The following is a 22,664-nucleotide window of genomic DNA, read 5'->3' as shown; positions in this document are numbered from 1 at the left end:
TACCAGTTCTCGTTGTTGATCTGATCCCCGAAGCCGGGCGTGTCGATAACAGTTAGTTTCATCCTCACCCCCTTCTCCTCAATGTCTGAACAGAGACAGACACAATTAGACTGAATACAAGCACCTCAGAGGCCAAATGTGCCTCAGACTGTAGTCACAACACAGGGTAGACTGAGTAGAGGGTGAGATGGATAAAGTGAAAGATGTAGCTAGAGGTGCAGAAAAGAGAGTGAAATAAACAGTATGAGTGATATTTTCCTCCTCTCACCGTGGCTGACAGACTTGATATGGATGGTCTTGGGGATCTTCTCCTGGGACGTGGCCTGCACTGACTTACGGCTCACCTTGGACTTGAACAGAGTGTTCATCAGAGTGGACTTCCCTAGGCCGCTCTGCCCTACACACACACACACACACACACACACACACACACACACACACACACACACACGAATGTCAAACACATTGGTAATGCAAATAAACACAAAGCCACAATTGAGATTTTAGTCATCTAGCAGACCATCTTATTCAGCGTGACTTACAGTAATGAGTACATACATTTTCATACTTTTGATTGGTACTGGTCCCGTGGGAAACAAGCCCACAACCCTGGAGCTGCAAGCACCATGCTCTACCAACTGAGCTAAACACAATAACGTAGAAACTCTACAATGAAGGTAAAACAGTAGCCCAGGCCTCGATTTAAACCAATACCCTCTCATCTCGTGTGACTGTAGGGAATAGACTACTCTCACAATGGTGGACTTCCTCTCACCTTTCTCCAGAACATTCTTCAGTCACTCTTCCCACTAACAGGTTCATTCCAGTGGTGTAATGACTGACGGGCCTCATTATTTCACACTGAGACAAACAGAGTTTTGGCTGCAGTGGAGGAAAAGTTACAGGTGTCTTCAGTAAGACCTTTTTCACCATTCTCTCCCTCCCTCCCTCCCACTCTCCCTCCCACTCCCACTCTCCCTCCCTCCCTCCCAATCCCACTCTCCCTCCCTCCCTCCCACTCTCCCTGCCTCCCTCCCACTCCCACTCCCACTCTCCCCCACTCCCACTCTCCCTCCCACTCTCCCTCCCTCCCTCCCACTCTCCCTGCCTCCCTCCCACTCCCACCTCTCTCCCTCCCTCCCACTCCCTCCCTCCCACTCCCACTCTCCCTCCCTCCCTCCCACTCTCCCACTCTCCCTGCCTCCCTCCCACTCCCACTCTCTCTCCCTCCCAATCCCACTCTCCCTCCCTCCCAATCCCCTCTCCCAATCCCACTCTCCCTCCCTCCCACTCACACTCTCGCTCCCTCCCACCACACTCTCGCTCCCTCCCACTCACACTCTCCCTCCCTCCCTCCCACTCCCACTCTCTCCCTCCCAATCCCACTCTCCCTCCCTCCCAATCCCACTCTCCCAATCCCACTCTCCCTCCCTCCCAATCCCACTCTCCCTCCCTCCCACTCCCTCTCCCTCCCTCCCACTCCCACTCTCCCTCCCTCCCTTCCACTCCCTCTCCCTCCCTCCCTTCCACTCCCACTCTCCCTCCCACTCTCCCTCCCACTCTCCCTCCCACTCTCACTCCCACTCTCACTCCCACTCCCCCTCCCCCCCTCTCTCTCCCATCCATTAAAGTTGGCCGAAAGGAAATAAATGTCCTTTCAGGGCTCAGACCTGCAGTCTGGGGAAGAGCTCTGCTGTCAATTAAACCACACTGAGCCTTGAACTGAGCTGAGCCTTATCCGCCATAGAGCAGTTGGTTGGAGAAACCCAGTCTTCCATAAGTGTGAAACTCATCCGTCTGTGGTTTGTGCAGCTGACGCTGGGTCAGATCACTGCACTATAAAACTGGCCATTGTTGACAAAGACCTTTGGGTCACACACGCACCATAAGTCTATAACTAACACACACCTCCCCCTGTTCTCTTATCTCTCCTAATACAGCAGGGTTCCCCAACTGTAAACTGTGTTTAATTATTGGACATACGACAAAACACAGTCTTCTGTCCAGCTCCAAGTGATTGTTTTTGGGGGGGAATCTGTTCTAAAGTCTTCCCAAGCATAATAGAGAGATGTATGTGATCGTATACAAATGTAAGCAATGATGTTGAAATTATTCTGTTTTAGTCTAATATTATATCACTTTGGGCTTCTTGCTGTCCATTTACAGTCTACAAATGATTTATAATTATGTTCCGGCCCCCATGACCATCCGTTCAAGAAACAGAAGTCTGGCGGCTGAATCTAGTTGATGATCCCTGCAATAGAGTATTAAACAGACTGGAACAGCTGTTGGCAGGACATGTGACCGCCATCTGTAGCGCTGGGTAGACATGTAACCCTGCAGTCTGGAGAAGAGCTCTGCTCTATCAGCACTGGAGAGGAACCAACTGGAGAGGTGTGTGTGTGTGTGTGTGGGTCAGAAGATAGAGGACATGGGAGAGATAGATTGAAAAGCTGGACTAGATAGAACCCTGAACATTCTAGAATTAGGGAAGAACATACTGTGCATGGACCCAAAAGATTGCCTGTAGCAGCTGACTACCGCCAACATCACTTTTGGCCCCTGGGATCAACTGTGGGTTAACGAGGGAGAGTGTAGTGTTTATGACCCCTGGACAGGTAACACACACAGTTTAGTTCACTGTCTGGTTAAGTCAACACAGACTGGAGCTTAGGGTCTCTGGTGTTCTTAGTAAGTGTTCACGCACGCACACGCACACACACAAAATAATGGAGGTTTATATGTTGAAACTTCATTTGGGATTTAAGGCTTCAAACAACTGATTAATGACCGGCCCCTCAGTGTCTTGACCTCTGACCTCTAACATTATGGGAAGTAGTACAGCATCGTCCCTTTACAACACATCTGTGTTTGCTTCGGACCTGAAGAATCAAAGCTTTCCAGAGAGCCTCTCCAGTGTTTCCACCAAGTACACAAATTAACCACTTACTGCACTCCAATCAAAAACCATTGCCATACAATACATTTTTGATTATTAATCTGTTATGAAAAGCCAAATTGCCCGTTCGGGGACCGATGTGATTGTTAAAGTAGAGATGTGCACTATACAGGCCAATACCAACCCTGTGCTCATGCTGTTGAAGTCCCATACCAGAGGCACTGTATCACATTTTTTAGGGGTCTAGAATTCCCCTGAACGGTTGGTATGAGTGGCTGAGCCTGAAGAGGGGAATCCTGTGAGCTTCGGGGCCAAGGTCAGGGTTCAGTGGGATGGGCTGTAGACATGCTACAGTGTTGATCCCACAGGCTGAAAGGCTGGACCCAAAGACCAGCCAGATTGTGGAGAGGAAGGACAGGGTATCAATACAACAATACAGGTGTATTAAACAGTAACCATCTCAGAGTAGGAGTGCTGATCTAGGATACATTCTGCATTTGAGATAATGAATCAGATTGTTATAGACAGGGAGGACCTGATCCTAGATCAGCCCTTCTACTCTTAGATTCTTGTATCATTAGATTAGTAGTGTTTGACTGAGGGTCACGGCTGGTTATCATAAGGAGTGTGGAGGTATGCCCAGCAGAATCAGCTTCCATTCACACACACACACACACACACACACACACACACACACACACACACACACACACACACACACACACACACACGACAGTTCAAAAGTTTTGGGTCACTTAGACATGTCCTTGTTTTCCATGAAAACATACATGAAATGAGTTGCAAAATGAATAGGAAATATAGTCAAGACGTTGACAAGGTTATAAATAATGATTTTTAATTGATATAATAATTGTGTCCTTCAAAATGGAGTGTTAGCCTTCCTTCTTCAAGATCCCTTCAAGACTCTGTACAAATCTTCCACTTTAGCACCACCAGACCACCCCCAGACCATCTCATTGCCTCCACCATGCTTGACAGATGGCGTCAAGCACTCCATCTAGCATCTTTTCATTTTTTCTGCATCTCATGAATGTTCTTTGTGATCAGAACACCTCAAACTTTGATTTGTCTGTTCATAACAACTTTTTCCAATCTTCCTCTGTCCAGTGTCTGTGTTCTTTTGCCAATCTTAATATTTTATTGGCCAGTCTGAGATATGGCTTTTTCTTTGCAACTCTTTTTATTATTATATTTTTTTTTCTCACCTTTATTTAACCAGGTAGGCTAGTTGAGAACAAGTTCTCATTTACAACTGTGACCTGGCCAAGATAAAGCAAAGCAGTGTGAACAGACAACACAACAACAACAATAAACAAGGCAATAACACAGTAGAAAAAAGAAGAAGACAAAAAAGAGAGTCTATATACATTGTGAGCAAAAGGCATGAGGAGGTAGGCAAATAATTACAATTTAGCAGATTAACACTGGAGTGATAAATGATCAGATGGTCATGTACAGGTAGAGATACTGGTGTGCAAAAGAGCAGAAAAGCAAATAAATAAAAACAGTATGGGGATGAGGTAGGTACATTGGGTGGGCTATTTACCGATAGATAATGTACAGCTGCAGCGATCGGTTAGCTGCTCAGATAGCAGATGTTTGAAGTTGGTGAGGGAGATAAGTCTCCAACTTCAGCGATTTTTGCAATTCGTTTCAGTCACAGGCAGCAGAGAACTGGAACGAAAGGCGGCCAAATGAGGTGTTGGCTTTAGGGATGATCAGTGAGATACACCTGCGGGAGCGCGTGCTACGGGTGGGTGTTGCCATCGTGACCAGTGAACTGAGATAAGGCGGAGCTTTACCTAGCATGGACTTTTAGATGACCTGGAGCCAGTGGGTTTGGCGACGAATATGTAGCGAGGGCCAGCCGACTAGAGCATACAGGTTGCAGTGGTGGGTGGCATAAGGTGCTTTAGTGACAAAACGGATGGCACTGTGATAAACTGCATCCAGTTTGCTGAGTAGAGTATTGGAAGCTATTTTGTAGATGACGTCGCCGAAGTCGAGGATCGGTAGGATAGTCAGTTTTATTAGGGTAAGTTTGGCGGCGTGAGTGAATGAGGCTTTGTTGCGGAATAGACTGCCGACTCTAGATTTGATTTTAGATTGGAAATGTTTGATATGAGTCTGGAAGGGGAGTTTACAGTCTAGCCAGACACCTAGTTAATTATAGATGTCCACATATTCTAGGTCGGCACCATCCAGGGTGGTGATGCGAGTTGGGCGTGCGGGTGCAGGCAGCGAACGGTTGAAAAGCATGCATTTGGTTTTTACTAGCATTTAAGAGCAGTTGGAGGCCACGGAAGGAGTGTTGTACGGCATTGGAGCTCGTTTGGAGGTTAGCTAGCACAGTCGTCCAAGGAAGGGCCAGAAGTATACAGAATGCTGTCGTCTGCGTAGAGGTGGATCAGGGAATCGCCCCCAGCAAGAGCAACATCATTGATATATACAGAGAAAAGAGTCGGCCCGAGAATTGAACCCTGTGGCACCCCCATAGAGACTGCCAGAGGACCGGACAACATGCCCTCCGATTTGACACACTGAACTCTGTCTGCAAAGTAGTTGGTGAACCAGGCAAGGCAGTCATTAGAATAACCAAGGCTGTTGAGTCTGCCGATAAGAATATGGTGACAGAGTCGAAAGCCTTGGCCAGGTCGATGAAGACGGCTACACAGTTCTGTCTTTTATTGATGGTGGTTATGATATCGTTTAGTACCTTGAGCGTGGCTGAGGTGCACCCGTGACCGGCTCGGAAACCAGATTGCACAGCGGAGAAGGTACGGTGGGATTCGAGATGGTCAGTGATCTGTTTGTTGACTTGGCTTTCGAAGACCTTAGATAGGCAGGGCAGGATGGATATAGGTCTGTAACAGTATGGGTCCAGGGTGTCTCCCCCTTTGAAGAGGGGGATGACTGGGGCAGCTTTCCAATCCTTGGGGATCTCAGACGATATGAAAGAGGTTGAACTGGCTGGTAATAGGGGTTGCGACAATGGCGGCAGATAGTTTCAGAAATAGAGGGTCCAGATTGTCAAGCACAGCTGATTTGTACGGGTCCAGGTTTTGCAGCTCTTTTAGAACATCTGCTATCTGGATTTGGGTAAAGGAGAAGCTGGAGAGGCTTGGGCGAAGGCCAGCATCCCGGAGTCGCCTCTTCACTGTTGATGTTGAGACTGGTGTTTTGCAGGTACTATTTAATGAAGCTGCCAGTTGAGGATTTGTGAGGCGTCTGTTACCCAAACTAGACACTCTAAAGCACTTGTCCTCTTGCTCAGTTATGCACCGAGGCCACTCCTCTTTTTATTCTGGTTAGAGCCAGTTTGCGCTGTTCTGTGAAGGGAGTCGTACACAGAGTTGAACGAGATCTTCAGTTTCTTGGCAATTTCTCACATGGAATAGCCTTAATTTCTCAGAACAAGAATAGACTGACAAGTTTCAGAAGAAAGGTCTTTATTTCTGGCCATTTTGAGCCTGTAATCAAACCCACAAATGCTGATGCTCCAGATACTCAACTAGTCTAAAGAAGGCCAGTTTTATTGCTTCTTTAATCAGGACAACAGTTTTCAGCTGTGCTAACATAATTGCAAAAGGGTTCTCATGATCAATTAGCCTATTAAAATGATAAACTTGGATTAGCTAATACAATGTGCCATTGGATCACAAGAGTGATGGTTGCTGATAATGGGCCTCTGTACGCCTATGTAGATATTCCATTACAAATCAGCCGTTTCCAGCTACAATAGTAATTTACAACATTAACAATGTCTACACTGTATTTCTGATGAATTTTTTTTTTGCTACTTTTTTTCTAAAACAAGGACATTTCTAAGTGACTCTAAACTTTTGAATGGTAGAACACACACACACACACACACACACACACACACACACACACACACACACACACACACACACACACACACACACACAGAGAGCTGGAGTCGGAAGTTAAAACAAGTCACTAAAACTACACCACTCCACAAATTTCTTGTTAAACTATAGTTTTGGCAAGTCGGTTAGGACATCTACTTTGTGCATGACAAGTCATTTTGCCAACAATTGTTTACAGACAGATTATTTTACATATAATTCACTGTATCACAATTCCAGTGGGTCAGAAGTTTACATGCACTAAGTTGACGTAGCTGTTCCACTGGATGTCAGAAGGTGAATTCACCAATTTGTAAGTCGCTCTGGATAAGAGCGTCTGCTAAATGACTTAAATGTAATGTAAATGTTGACTGTGCCTTTAAACAGCTTGGAAAATTACAGAAAATGTCATGGCTTTAGAAGCATCTGATAGGCTAATGAACATAATTTGAGTCAATTGGAGGTGTATTGATGTATTTCAAGGCCTACCTTCAAACTCAGTGCCTCTTTGCTTGACATCATGAGAAAATCAAAAGGAAAATCAGCCAAGACCTCAGAAAATAAATTGTAGACCTCCACAGGTCTGGTTCATCCTTGGGAGCAATTTCCAAACGCCTGAAGGTACCACGTTCATCTGTACAAACAATAGTACGCAAGTATAAACACCATGGGACCACGCAGCCGTCATACCGCTCAGGAAGGAGAAGCATTCTGTCTCCTAGAGATTAATGTACTTTGGTTAGAAAAGTGCAAATCAATCCAAGAACAACAGCAAAGCACCTTGTGAAGATGCTGGAGGAAACAGGTACAAAAATATCTATATCCACAGTAAAATGAGTTCTATATCAACATAACCTGAAAGGCCGCTCAGCAAGGAAGAAGCCACTGCTCCAAAACCACCATAAAAAAGCCAGACTACGGTTTGCAACTGCACATGGGGACAAAGAACGTACTTTTTGGAGAAATGTCCTCTGGTCTGATGAAACAAAAATAGAACTGTTTGGCCATAATGACAATTGTTATGTTTGGAGGAAAAGGGGGAGGAAGCACGGGGGTGGCAGCATCATGTTGTGGGGGTGCTTTGCTGCAGGAGGGACCGGTGCACTTCACAAAATAGATGGCATCATGAGGCAGGAAAATTACATGGATATATTGAAGCAACATCTCAAGACATAAGTCAGGAATTTAAAGCTTGGTCGCAAATGGGTCTTCCAAATGGACAATGACCCCAAGCATTATATATTCACACACACGATGGCGTAGCCTACAGTCAGCCCTGAGCTGAATGGGTGGCAGGTTGCCGAGCTCTGTATCCAGGACACCAGGGCCGACCACAGGGGAATGTGAGAGGAATGTAGATTTGTCGGCAGACTCCACATCACAGAGAGAGAGAACAGACACTAACCCTGGGCACTGACTCACCCCTCAACAACCTCATGACCCCACCCACACACCCACAAACCCTCTCACCCACTTCCAGTACAGAAAAGTAGTTCTTCAGCCATGTAGATGTGTCCCACTCAGCGGAACTACTGTATACTGACCTTTAAACTGACACACCACTATACAGTATGGAGGATTATTATGAGACAGTTCTATATAGGACACACCACTATACAGTATGGAGGATTATTATGAGACAGTTCTATATAGGACACACCACTATACAGTATGGAGGATTATTATGAGACAGTTCTATATAGGACACACCACTATACAGTATGGAGGATTATTATGAGACAGTTCTATATAGGACACACCACTATACAGTATGGAGGATTATTATGAGACAGTTCCATATAGGACACACCACTATACAGTATGGAGGATTATTATGAGACAGTTCCATATAGGACACACCACTATACAGTATGGAGGATTATTATGAGACAGTTAGGACACACCACTATACAGTATGGAGGAATATTATGAGACAGTTCTATATAGGACACACCACTATACAGTATGGAGGATTATTATGAGACAGTTCTATATAGGACACACCACTATACAGTATGGAGGATTATTATGAGACATGAATGATGTGAGAGGAGTGTAGTGTACTTTTCTTTTCCTTTCTATATATCCTCTGTATAATACACACTGAACCTAAATCAAACATTTTCCATTCGCACAAAAAAGCTTATTTCTCTCAAATTTTGTGCACAAGTTTGTTTACATCCCTGTTTGTGAGAATTTCTCCTTTACCAAGATAATTCATCCACTGGAAAGGTGTGGCATATCAAGAAGCTGATTAAAAAGCATGATCATTACACATGTGCACCTTGTGCTGGGGACACCAAAAGGCCACTATAAAATGTGCAGTTTTGTCACACAACACAATGCCACAGATGTTTCAAGTTGAGGCGAGCGTGCAATTGGCATGCTGACTGCAGGAATGTTCACCAGAGCTGTTGCCAGAGAATTGAATGTTCATTTCTCTACCATAAGCTGCAACTGATGTCATTTTTGAGAATTTGGCAATACGTTCAACCGGTCTCACAACCACAGACCGACCACAAGTAACCACGCCAGCCCAGAACCTCCACATCCGGCTTCTTCACCTGCAGGATTGGTGCTGAGGAGTATTTTTGTCAGTAATAAAGCCCTTTTGTGGAGAAAAACTCATTCTGATTGGCTGGGGCTGGCTCCCCAGAGAGTGGGCCTGGCTACCAAGTGAGTGGGCCTACGCCCCCCAAGGCCCAACCATGGCTGTGCCCCCTCCCAGTCATGTGAAATCCATAGATTAGGGCCTAATGAATTTATTTCAATTGACTGATCTCCTAATATGAACTGTAACTCAGTAAAATCGTAGAAATGGTTGCATTTATATTTTTGTTCAGTACACTTATTATATACCAGAGTAGTCTGTCGCAGAGAAATTCAAACATTAACCTAACGTCCTGTATTCTGTCTCCTTCCCTACAGCTCTGTTCTCACAGGCAGACTTAAATGACAAATTACACCTGAGTGCACATTAACACTGCAGGAGACTAAGTGGTCGTTTTGGATTTTCTTTTCCATGGATGAGTCTGCATCCTCCTTCCTTGAAGTCTTGAAGTGCCCCTGTAGGCTGTAGTGTGAGCCGGTTTACCCACGGAAAGAACCCACAGAGCAGACTGACAGGCGCGACATCATCAAACGGAGACGTGGTGTGGAGACAGCATGGCAAAGGGGTTTTATAGGGGCTGGTCTCTGGTGAAGGAAGGAGGGTGTGTTGTAAAAATATACCGTTTTAAAAAGGAGCCATCGCACACTGATGAGGGAGTGTCAGTATGGTGGGAGTGTCAAAAGGCTGTGTGTGTGTGTGTGTGTGTGTGTGTGTGTGTGTGTGTGTGTGTGTGTGTGTGTGTGTGTGTGTGTGTGTGTGTGTGTGTGTGTGTTGGGGGGGGGGGTAAATGTGTGAGAGTGAAAATGAGAGCGTTCTTAATTCGAGAGATCCTCTTGTTAAATTAGAGATATATCCTCCTTGAATAACCCAGGAGAGGATAACAGTAACTCAGCCTCTCACCGTAAACACAGCCTGGTCCCTGTCACACACCACCACCTTCAGGCCTGTGTTTCTTCAGGCTGGATAACAGTAACTCAGCCTCTCACCGTAAACACAGCCTGGTCCCTGTCACACACCACCACCTTCAGGCCTGTGTTTCTTCAGGCTGGATAACAGTAACTCAGCCTCTCACCGTAAACACAGCCTGGTCCCTGTCACACACCACCACCTTCTGGCCTGTGTTTCTTCAGGCTGGATAACAGTAACTCAGCCTCTCACCGTAAACACAGCCTGGTCCCTGTCACACACCACCACCTTCAGGCCTGTGTTTCTTCAGGCTGGATAACAGTAACTCAGCCTCTCATCGTAAACACAGCCTGGTCCCTATCACACACCACCACCTTCAGGCCTGTGTTTCTTCAGGCTGGATAACAGTAACTCAGCCTCTCATCGTAAACACAGCCTGGTCCCTGTCACACACCACCACCTTCAGGCCTGTGTTTCTTCAGGCTGGATAACAGTAACTCAGCCTCTCACCGTAAACACAGCCTGGTCCCTATCACACACCACCACCTTCAGGCCTGTGTTTCTTCAGGCTGGATAACAGTAACTCAGCCTCTCACCGTAAACACAGCCTGGTCCCTGTCACACACCACCACCTTCAGGCCTGTGTTTCTTCAGGCTGGATAACAGTAACTCAGCCTCTCACCGTAAACACAGCCTGGTCCCTATCACACACCACCACCTTCTGGCCTGTGTTTCTTCAGGCTGGATAACAGTAACTCAGCCTCTCACCGTAAACACAGCCTGGTCCCTGTCACACACCACCACCTTCAGGCCTGTGTTTCTTCAGGCTGGATAACAGTAACTCAGCCTCTCATGTAAAACACAGCCTGGTCCCTGTCTCACCCACTACCTTCAGGCCTGTGTTTCTTCAGTGCTGGATACACAGTAGTGATCTCAGCTCGTTGGGGTTTTAGGCTGGGTATTTGTAAAGCACAGCTGACGTAAAAAGGGCTTTATAAAATAAATGTGATTGATTGAATTTGATCTGTTTGTGTGGGTGTGTTCTCTCTCTCCATGTTAACTCACCCACTACCATGATGTTGATCTGTTTGTGTGGGTGTGTTCTCTCTCTCCATGTTAACTCACCCACTACCATGATGTTGATCTGTTTGTGTGGGTGTGTTCTCTGTCCATGTTCTTGATGATGTTTCTGTTTGTGGGTGTGTTCTCTCTCTCTCATGTTAACTCACCCACTACCATGAGTTGATCTGTTTGTGTGGTTGTGGTTCTCCTCCATGTTAACTCACCCACTACCATGATGTTGATCTGTTTGTGTGGGTGTGTTCTCTCTCTCCATGTTTAAACTCAGCCACTCACTGTGAACACAGCCTGGTAAGCACCACTACCATGATGTTGATCTGTTTGTGTGGGTGTGTTCTCTCCTCTCTACCATGTTAACTCACCATGTTAACTCACTACCATGATGTTGATCTGTTTGTGTCCATGATAACACCCACTACCATAACTCAGCCTCTCACTACCATGTGTTGATCTCTCTCTCTCCATGTTAACTCACCCACTACCATGATGTTGATCTGTTTGTGTGGTGTGTTCTCTCTCTCCATGTTAACTCACCCACTACCATGTCTCTCCATGTTGACTCACCCTGTTTGTGTGGATCTGTGTTTCTCTCTCCATGTTAACTCACCCACTACCATGTTGATGTTGTGTTCTCTCCATGTTAACTCACCCACTACCATGATGTTGATCTGTTTGTGTTGTGTTCTCTCTCTCCATGTTAACTCACCCACTACCATGATGTTGATCTGTTTGTGTGGGTGTGTTCTCCTGTGTTAACTCACCCACTACCATGATGTTGATCTGTGTGTGTGTGTGTCTCTCTCTGTTAACTCACCCACTACCATGATGTTGATCTGTTTGTGTGGGTGTGTTCTCTCTCTCCATGTTAACTCACCCACTACCATGATGTTGATCTGTTTGTGTGGGTGTGGTATTCATGTAACTCACCCACTACCATGTTGATCATTGGGGTTTTAGGCTGGGTATTTGTGCTGACGTAAAAGGGCTTTATAAAATAAATGTGATTGATTGAAGTTGATCTGTTTGTGTGGGTGTGTTCTCTCTCTCCATGTTAACTCACCCACTACCATGATGTTGATCTGTTTGTGTGGGTGTGTTCTCTCTCTCCATGTTAACTCACCCACTACCATGATGTTGATCTGTTTGTGTGGGTGTGTTCTCTCTCTCCATGTTAACTCACCCACTACCATGATGTTGATCTGTTTGTGTGGGTGTGTTCTCTCTCTCCATGTTAACTCACCCACTACCATGATGTTGATCTGTTTGTGTGGGTGTGTTCTCTCTCTCCATGTTAACTCACCCACTACCATGATGTTGATCTGTTTGTGTGGGTGTGTTCTCCATGTTCTCTCCATGTTAACTCACCCACTACCATGATGTTGATCTGTTTGTGTGGGTGTGTTCTCTCTCTCCATGTTAACTCACCCACTACCATGATGTTGATCTGTTTGTGTGGGTGTGTTCTCTCTCTCCATGTTAACTCACCCACTACCATGATGTTGATCTGTTTGTGTGGGTGTGTTCTCTCTCTCCATGTTAACTCACCCACTACCATGATGTTGATCTGTTTGTGTGGGTGTGTTCTCTCTCTCCATGTTAACTCACCCACTACCATGATGTTGATCTGTTTGTGTGGGTGTGTTCTCTCTCTCCATGTTAACTCACCCACTACCATGATGTTGATCTGTTTGTGTGGGTGTGTTCTCTCTCTCCATGTTAACTCACCCACTACCATGATGTTGATCTGTTTGTGTGGGTGTGTTAACTCACCCACTACCATGATGTTGATCTCTCTCCATGTTAACTCACCCACTACCATGATGTTGATCTGTTTGTGTGGGTGTGTTCTCTCTCTTCATGTTAACTCACCCACTACCATGATGTTGATCTGTTTGTGTGGTTGTGTTCTCTCTCTCCATGTTAACTCACCCACTACCATGATGTTGATCTGTTTGTGTGGGTGTGTTCTCTCCATGTTAACTCACCCACTACCATGATGTTGATCTGTTTGTGTGGGTGTGTTCTCTCTCTCCATGTTAACTCACCCACTACCATGATGTTGATCTGTTTGTGTGGTTGTGTTCTCTCTCTTCATGTTAACTCACCCACTACCATGATGTTGATCTGTTTGTGTGGGTGTGTTCTCTCTCTTCATGTTAACTCACCCACTACCATGATGTTGATCTGTTTGTGTGGGTGTGTTCTCTCTCTCCATGTTAACTCACCCACTACCATGATGTTGAGCTCGAAGCCCTGTTTCATGGCCTTCCTCCGCATCTGTTCCAGGATGGCATCGATGCCCACATAGCTGAAGTCCCCCATGCCAGGACCTGGCACAGTCTTCTCCACCTGGCACGCTGCGGGCACCGCCGGGGGTGGCATCATCATCTCGGGCACAGCCACCTCAGACATGGCTGTACTGCTGTAGCTGGTAGTGACCTCTGAGGAGAGAGGAGAGGGAGAGAGAAATACATGTCAGTACAAGTGGATAAACCATTTATTTCCGCTCGTGTGATCATGTATCTTTGAAACATACTGGACACATTACATGAGCTTCCTACTGTGAAATAAAGAAAATAATTTAAAGTAGCAAGATAACAAAAACCTTACACATTCAAGTAACCAACTTATACAGTTAGTATACTACACTAAACATATAGCAGAACCATATTGCTGTGTCATCAGAAACAAGTGAAGGAGTTAGAAGGATGGTTTTCTACACAGCTGTGAGGAGTTAGTTACTAGCTAGACATAACCTAGCTAGACCTGGACCACACACGAGTCTGAACAAATATCCATTCATTAGGACCAAACATGGGCCAAAGCCCTGCTAATACTGACAGACAGCTGAGCACCCCAGGACAACTACCTGTGGTGTGTGTGTGTGTTGGAGCTGGGGAGACAGTGTAAAAGTTGACGAGGTGTAGACTAGCGGACCATAAACTAAGGAAATGTAAAGACCCCCCCCCCCTCCACATATCACTACCTGTTATTACTGAACCAACCGTGTTTCAGCACCACCCAGAGCCTTCTGAAGTACTGAACCAACCGTGTTTCAGCACCACCCAGAGCCTTCTGAAGTACTGAACCAACCGTGTTTCAGCACCACCCAGAGCCTTCTGAAGTACTGAACCAACCGTGTTTCAGTACCACCCGGGGCCTTCTGAAGTACTGAACCAACCGTGTTTCAGCACCACCCAGAGCCTTCTGAAGTACTGAACCAACCGTGTTTCAGTACCACCCGGGGCCTTCTGCAGTACTGAACCAACCGTGTTTCAGCACCACCCAGAGCCTTCTGAAGTACTGAACCAACCGTGTTTCAGCACCACCCAGAGCCTTCTGAAGTACTGAACCAACCGTGTTTCAGCACCACCCAGAGCCTTCTGAAGTACTGAACCAACCGTGTTTCAGTACCACCCAGAGCCTTCTGAAGTACTGAACCAACCGTGTTTCAGCACCACCCAGAGCCTTCTGAAGTACTGAACCAACCGTGTTTCAGCACCACCCAGAGCTGAACCAACCGTGTTTCAGCACCACCCAGAGCCTTCTGAAGTACTGAACCAACCGTGTTTCAGCACCACCCAGAGCCTTCTGAAGTACTGAACCAACCGTGTTTCAGCACCACCCAGAGCCTTCTTCAGTCACACACTTACTCAACAGTCATATTGAAGTAAACAGTCTCTACTGAGGGTTAGATACACAGTACATGTTTGTCTGACCACCGCAGGATTCATATACATCCATAGAATAATATTCTGTATATTTTCCTGAGTTACAGGAGGACCCCCCTGCAGAGTCTAACTCAAGTTAACTATGTATGCTGGGTGGTGTCTGATCACCAGGCATATTGTTTAATATGGTGTGTCCTGCTGATGATGAGAGTGAAAAGAGAGAAATCACTGGGGCTGAAACCTGACCTACTCACAACTCTGGAATCAACAGTGCTATTAAGGATGACTGACAAACACACACACACACACACACACACACACGCCAAGGAGGACAGTCAGATCCTCTCCTGGAGCCACAAGGGCAGGCTGCCAAGAATTTTACAGCCATCAAGATTCCATCCCCCCTCCCTCCAGCTAGTTACAACTCTGATAACAACAACACTGAAGAGAGAAACTCAGGAAAATCCCAGAGTTCACTGTAAAGACGACTACACTAGGTTCTGGTTGGAAGATAATAGGCAGGTATATCTTGTTCACAGAACACTTGATACCAGTCCGTTTTCAAAAGAAAAGTCTTGTGAATTGAGTATGATGTCAAAGTAAATGTTTCAATAGAAATGGGCAGAGTGAGAGACACACCTAGCCTATAGGGAACTAGCTCCAACTGGCCTCCACACCACTTCCCCATCCTGGTCCAGACACCAGTCACCCTCTCCTCTAGTAGTTTCCTCTGCAACAGGCACAGAATAATACTGATCAACATGTCACTATTCTAACTTCCAATACCTGGCTCTACCCTGTGCTTACTGTTCTTGACTGGCATATAGGAGGGTGGTTGGTCAGATAGATCTGGTGACCAGAATGTTCATGCTTCAGCCAACTCTTCTGTCATGTGTGTTGTCATGGCATACAGTAGAAGAAAGGATGACTGAGGAGTTGGCTGAAGCACAAACAGACCTGGTCACCAGGCTATCTACAGTACAGTAGAGTACAGTACAGGGTTTTCCTTTATTTGGACTACTTTCTACATTGTAGAATAATAGTGAAGATATCAAAACTATGAAATACCACATATGGAATCATGTAGTAACCAAAAAAGTGTTTAACAAATCAAAATATATTTGAGATTCTTCAAAGTAGCCACCCTTTGCCTTGATGACAGCTTTGCGCACTCTGGGCACTCTCAACCAGGAACCAATTCTTCATCTGGAATGCTTTTCCAACAGTCTTGAAGGAGTTCCCACATATGCTGAGCACTTGTTCGCTGCTTTTCCTTCACTCCGCAGTCCAACCCATTCCAAACCATCTCAATTGGGTTGAGGTCGGGTGATTGTGGAGGCCAGGTCATCTGATGCAGCACTCCATCACTCCCCTTCTTGGTCAAATAGCACGTACACAGCCTGGAGGTGTGTTTTGGGTTATTGTCCTGTTGAAAACCAAATGATAGTCACACTAAGCGCAAACCAGATGGGGTAGCTGCTCTGCCTCTCACAAAGACACGGCGGTTGGAACCAAAAATCTAAAATTTGGACTCCGACCAAAGGACAGATTTCCACTGGTCTAAAGTCTATTGCTCATGTTTCTTGGCCCAAGCAAGTCTCTTCTTCTTATTGGTGTCCTTTAGTAGTGGTTTCTTTGCAGCAATTCGACCATGAAGGCCTGATTCACTCAGTCTCCTCTGAACAGTTGACAATGAGTTATGTCTGTTACTTGAACTCTGTGAAGCATTTATTTGGGCTTCATTTTCTGAGGCTGGTAACTCTTATGAACTTATCCTCTGTAGCAGAGGTAACTCTGGGTCTTCCTTTCCTGTGGCGGTCCTCATGAGAGCCAGTTTCATCATAGCGGCTGATTGTTTCTTTAAGTGCGGTTGCAAAAACTTTCAAAGTTCTTGACATTTTCCGGATAGACTGACCTTCATGTCAAAGTAATGATGGACTGTCGTTTCTCTTTGCTTATTTGAGCGGTTCTTGCCATAATATGGACTTGGTCTTTTACCAAATAGGGCTATAATCTGTATACCACCCCTACCATGTCACAACACAACTGATTGGCTCAAACACATTAAAGAAAGAAATTCCACAAAATAACTTAAGGCACGCCTGTTAATTGAAATGCATTCCAGGTGGCTGGTTGAGAGAATGCCAAGAGTGTGCAAAGCTGTCATCAAGGCAAAGGGTGGCTACTTTGAAGATTCTCAAATATTAAATATTTCTTTAACACTTTTTTGGTTACAACATTATTGTTATTTGTTATTTCACCCTTTTGATGTCTTCACTATTATTCTACAATGCAGAAAATAGTAAAATAAAGAAAAACCCTTGAATGAGGAGGTGTGTCCAAACTGTTGACTGGTACTATATATCCAGCTAACCTCACATGCCAGTCACAGAATGTAAACAGAGTTACTTACAAAAGGCTCTGACTGATGTAAAAGACTCATTGGGTGAGGTGAAGTGCAATGGCTCATCTCCATGGTTACAGAGACAAGACGATGCAGTGTCCATCCCAAATAGAGTGACTGCTCAGCCCTTTCCCTTAGCATCAGGGGACACTGCAGAACCCCTTTGGAGAGGATGGGGCATAACTATCTGACCATGGTACAGAACTGCTATGATGAGTGTTACAACAGGCTCTGCAAGGTGAGGAGTGAAGGATCATGGTTAACAAGGTGACAGTCTCGACCCTCCCTTCGTTAAATAAGAGTCACAGATTGTCTCTTTTTCCTTCCCTCTTCAGGGGACACTGCAGCACCCCTTTGGGAGGATGGGCCATACATGTACCTGTCTGTTCCCTCTACAGGGAGCCAGAGAGCTGGGTACGTCTTGGCTGTGTTTGGGTCTGTTTAACAACAAGTAAATAGAAACACACACTAATCTCCCATTCCTGGTTGTTCAGAAACGTCTAGTTTCGAGGGTTTAGAGGGTGACACTATAGGAACGATGCAGGGATTAGGGCTGGGACGATACCAGTATCACGGTACAAAGGATTCTAACAACCCTAGCTTTGTACGTTGACAGCTCATGAACCCAATGACACTAGGTACACTACCAACCAACAGCACATACAAGAGGGCCAGATAACCTTTCTGTCTGACTACACTGCTAAAACGTTGTGCAACTTTGGGAAGTAAATGTAGCCTTTGTTTAACCACGATCACATCCCTAGAGGTTAAAACCCCTCTTCAAGGAGACCTGGAAATTAAGTCAACTAACTCTAAAAACTTGACAGCAGGGCTATTCAATTCTTACCCTATGACGTCCGGGGCCTGCTGGTTTTCTGTTCTACCTGATAATTACATGCACATACCTGGTGTCCCAGGTCGAAATCAGTCCCTGGTTAGAGGGGAACAATGACAAAAAGCAGTGAAACTGGCTTCCAGGTCCAGAGTTGAGTTTGAGGGCTCTACAGTATGTCAGCCAATATGTCTGGCCAAAGTGCATAACATGGAACTGATTGGATGTCGTTATTGTTATTCAGGGAGGCCTTGGCCTGCTGTGCAGCGCCGAAACATAGGTGTCTGAGTGCTTTTTGGAAAATGACCCTATAAATCTGAAATGACCCTTGACCCTTTCATTAGTTAGAACGTCTGGTTGGCCATTTCACCTAAACAGCTGGGAGACATTAGCAGCACATTATCACACGGGGACAGGGAGAGACAGACCAGTTAACCAGACAAGAAAAGCAGAGGAATGGATGAGGGTTGTGTGTGTCTCAACTTTACAAACATGTCATCCATTGAGTATGGTTCCAGTCGGTTTCCCAGAATGTGGACAACATCGACATTATCACTGTGTTTGCTAGCTGACAACAAAACCACCTTCAGGATAAAACCAAACCTAATAAGCCACAAACTGTCAGCCAAGCAGATTGTAGATATGAGTCCAAGTGAAGATGATCCTGTTTCATCTCTACCTCTCTAATTATAAAATGGTTATGAACAGTCTATGTAGTTATAAAGCATTATGCATGGCACATGAACCTTTATGTGATTGTAATGCATTATAAACAGGGTATTCGTAGGGAGAGTTATCAATGTTTCTGAGTAGAACAGATGTCAGTTGAATAGTAAGTCAGCAGCAAATCAGTGAGACCATAAGGTTCACTGTGGAGGCAATATGTTGTCATGGTTGGATCCCTCTAATTATCATTTCCTGGAATTGAGTGGATTACATTACATGGGCTACATCCCTCTTTTGGATGGGATGTGCAGTCTTTCGGATGGCAGTCTTTCGGATGGCAGTCTTTCGGATGGCAGTCTTTCGGATGGCAGTCTTTCGGATGGCAGTCTTTCCTGAGTGGCGCAGCAGTCTAAGGCATTGTGTCTCAGTGCTAGAGGCGTCACTACAGACACCCTGGTTCGAATCCAGGTTGTATCACAACCGGCCGTGATTGTGAATCCCATAGAGCGGCGCACAATTGGAACAGCGTCGTCCGGGTTTGGCCAGTGTAGGCCATCATTGTAAATAAGAATTTGTTCTTAACTGACTTGCCGAGATTAACATTTTTTTATTTCATTTAAAAAAACTTTAACAGATGGCCTGACTCACTGTGGTTATTAAAGATCCCATGGCACTGCAAAGAGAAGAGGACATGTCATTAAAATGCCTTTATTTAGGTGACACTCACTGTAAGAGTAAGGGTGTTAACCCTGATGGCATGGCTAAATTCCCAACCTGGCCCTCATCATTTTATCATGGAAAGGGGGACACCTAGTCAGTTGTACAACTGAATGCATTCAACTGAAATGTGTCTTCTCCATTTATGGGCATCTAATCATCCCCAGATTCCAACTCCAGTGGGCTCTCCTATCCCTTGAAACTCTTCAACCAGGTTGTTGCTGTGAAAGGGTGTGTCAACCTAAAAATTAAATACAGTTTCCTTCATTTCAATATGAAATTGGCATGAAACATGCATTTCATAAGAATCAACAGAAAAATACTTTTAGAATTCCCACAGAAAAATAAAAATACTTTTCCAGATTTACTGGAATTGTTGTGCTCCTGGTTTCAATTATGGCCCATAAAGAATGTTGTTTTGTCTGTCAATGCAGAGTATGCAGTTGCTTTGCTCTGTAAATAAAGACAGAAGTCCCAATACCAGAGAGAGGAGAGGAATAGACAGGAGAAGAGTGGAGAGGGGACTGAATAGATGTGATTTACTCTCTCCATGCATAGCTTGGGACATTCCCACTTAACAGCCAGCTAACTACAAACAGGCCCAAAAATATTCCCAAAAGGTTTGTTATGCCCCCCGCAGGCCAGATCCATATGTTTGACACCTGTCCTACACCTGTCCTACACCTGTCCTACACTAATCGAGCCCTGCATCTACTGCACATTGTGTCTTCAGGAGGGAGAGCATTTTGTAAAACAGGGAAGAACTACATTACCTAAACTAGTCCAATAAGTGCAAACACTCATTATTTCAGTTTTAAACCCAATGTGATATGTTCACCATTTGTCAGATGATGTTAATCAAAAGGTTAGGGCTGCGGTTAGTTGAAATGTTGACAGTTAGTTGAACATCAACAAACCATCTACTTGGGACTATGCAAATTAAGTGCTGACTATGCAAATTAAGTTATATGTTTATGACATCATTCCTCCCCTCACTGATATGACATGGGGGGGAGGAGGGGGTGTCAAGTTCATAAGCACTTCAACTAGAACACTTCCAACCTCACTGTGCTGGTCACAAACCTTTTTATGAGTGTACTTTTTCTCCACATTCCGAGACCCATGAGAGAGACCAAGAGAAAGAATCCATAAAGAGGGCAGAAGAGAGTTCGTCTGTCGTCTATAGCTTTATGGTAATAGCCAGAGTGAGTAGCCATCTCTCAGTCTACATGTTCACAATGACATTTTGTCCATAAGCTCCTTTCTAAAGCAAATGGAATACGCTACTCCAAACTATCATTAATCAAGAAATCAGACAACAGACTTCCTCTAACAGTCGAAAGTCCAACTAGTTGTGACCGAGTCCTGATTTCATTCTTCCTATGAATTTCTCAGGTCAAGAACCTGGGAGGAAAGAGAGGAAAGAGGGGAAGAGATGACAATGCATGTGAAGAATAGAAGAAAGCCTGGCATCATCAACACTGCATATGAGCCATCAGATCCTGGGACACAGAAGCCATTGTCAAGTATAGTGCACACATGATGAGTCACCGTCATATGACAGAGGCTGACACAGCAGTACGGAGGCCAGCCAGTAAGACCAGGCATTACTCTGCATTATGGTACAAATACCCCCTAGCCAGACCCAAAGAGAAGCCCCAAAATGAACCGGGGGAGTGTTGTGCTTATATGCGGGTGTGTTTGTGTAGCCAAGCCCGTTTCCCAGGGTCCTCTCCATTTCTGGTCTCCTGAGAATGTGGCCTACGACCCCACAGGGCTGTGAAAGCAGATGTTGTCACCTGATGCTGGGGATATGTACTGCTGTGTGTGGGTGTAGAGTTGTTTACCAAACACATCTGTATGCCCAATACATGACACAATCTCAGACACTCGTTTAAAAATGTATGGACAATAAAACATAAAACGACGAAGGGAGCATGTTCTAACACTCCAACATATTTTCAAGGTTTAATCATCTTTAGATTGTAACAATGTGCATCGACCTGATAAAACCTACATCAAAACATGTAACTTGACAAACGGCACCCCATACCTACCACAGACTCCCAGTGACAGAGTCAGAGTGTTTCAGAGGGATGTGAGACAGAGGGGTTGAGGGGTTCATTCAGTCATACTGCAGTGCTGTCATCTGTTTCATTATCTGACCCGTCACTGTTTCTGACAGAAAGCAGACAACGCAAGGACCCCTAACTGCCTACACAATACAGGGACATTATCTATCTTTGTAACATAAACACACATCGACACACATCGACACACATCGACACACATCGACACACATCGACACACATCGACACACATCGACACAGAGCCAGGTCAGATATGCAGCATCGTCTGGTGAAAGGATGCATAGGACCATTTCCTCATTATGTTGAGCAGGATCTTTTTACACCGACTGTAGATTCCTCCTGCGACACCTCCTCTTAGCCTGTTCCCAGATCAGTCTGGGAACAGGTGCTGTATAGCTAACTACTATGGCCATTGTCATGACAATCATGTTTGACTATGGGAGTTAGCAAGACAGCTTCAAATGGAAGTGAAAGAGTCCACTTCAAAATTTAAATCTTTACATTTTCAGTTAAGACACATCTTTAGCCCGAACCTACACAATTGTAACCTGCCTGACTGTTTACCATTCTGTTACAACTTAGTTACCATTCTGTTTCTGCCTTTTCTGCCTAGTTACCATTCTGTTTCCACCTAGTTACCATTCTGTTTCTGCCTAGTTACCATTCTGTTTCCACCTAGTTACCATTCTGTTTCTGCCTTTTCTGCCTAGTTACCATTCTGTTTCTGCCTTTTCTGCCTAGTTACCATTCTGTTACCACTTAGTTACCATTCTGTTTCCACCTAGTTACCATTCTGTTTCCACCTAGTTACCATTCTGTTTCCACCTAGTTACCATTCTGTTTCCACCTAGTTACCATTCTGTTTCCACCTAGTTACCATTCTGTTTCCACCTAGTTA

The 22,664-nt window shown here is 45.1% G+C and overlaps 1 pseudogene; it reads right to left on the bottom strand.

The window, feature by feature from the left end:
* The window catches only part of LOC135554580 (neuronal-specific septin-3-like), a 148,594-nt pseudogene that overhangs the window by 21,962 nt on the left and 103,968 nt on the right, over nt 1–22,664 (bottom strand).

Source organism: Oncorhynchus masou, chromosome 14 (genome assembly GCF_036934945.1).
Source record: "Oncorhynchus masou masou isolate Uvic2021 chromosome 14, UVic_Omas_1.1, whole genome shotgun sequence".
Taxonomy (NCBI): domain Eukaryota; kingdom Metazoa; phylum Chordata; class Actinopteri; order Salmoniformes; family Salmonidae; genus Oncorhynchus; species Oncorhynchus masou.
The sequence above is the reverse complement of the archived record's forward strand: the minus strand, read 5'-3'. Positions and strand labels throughout refer to the sequence as shown.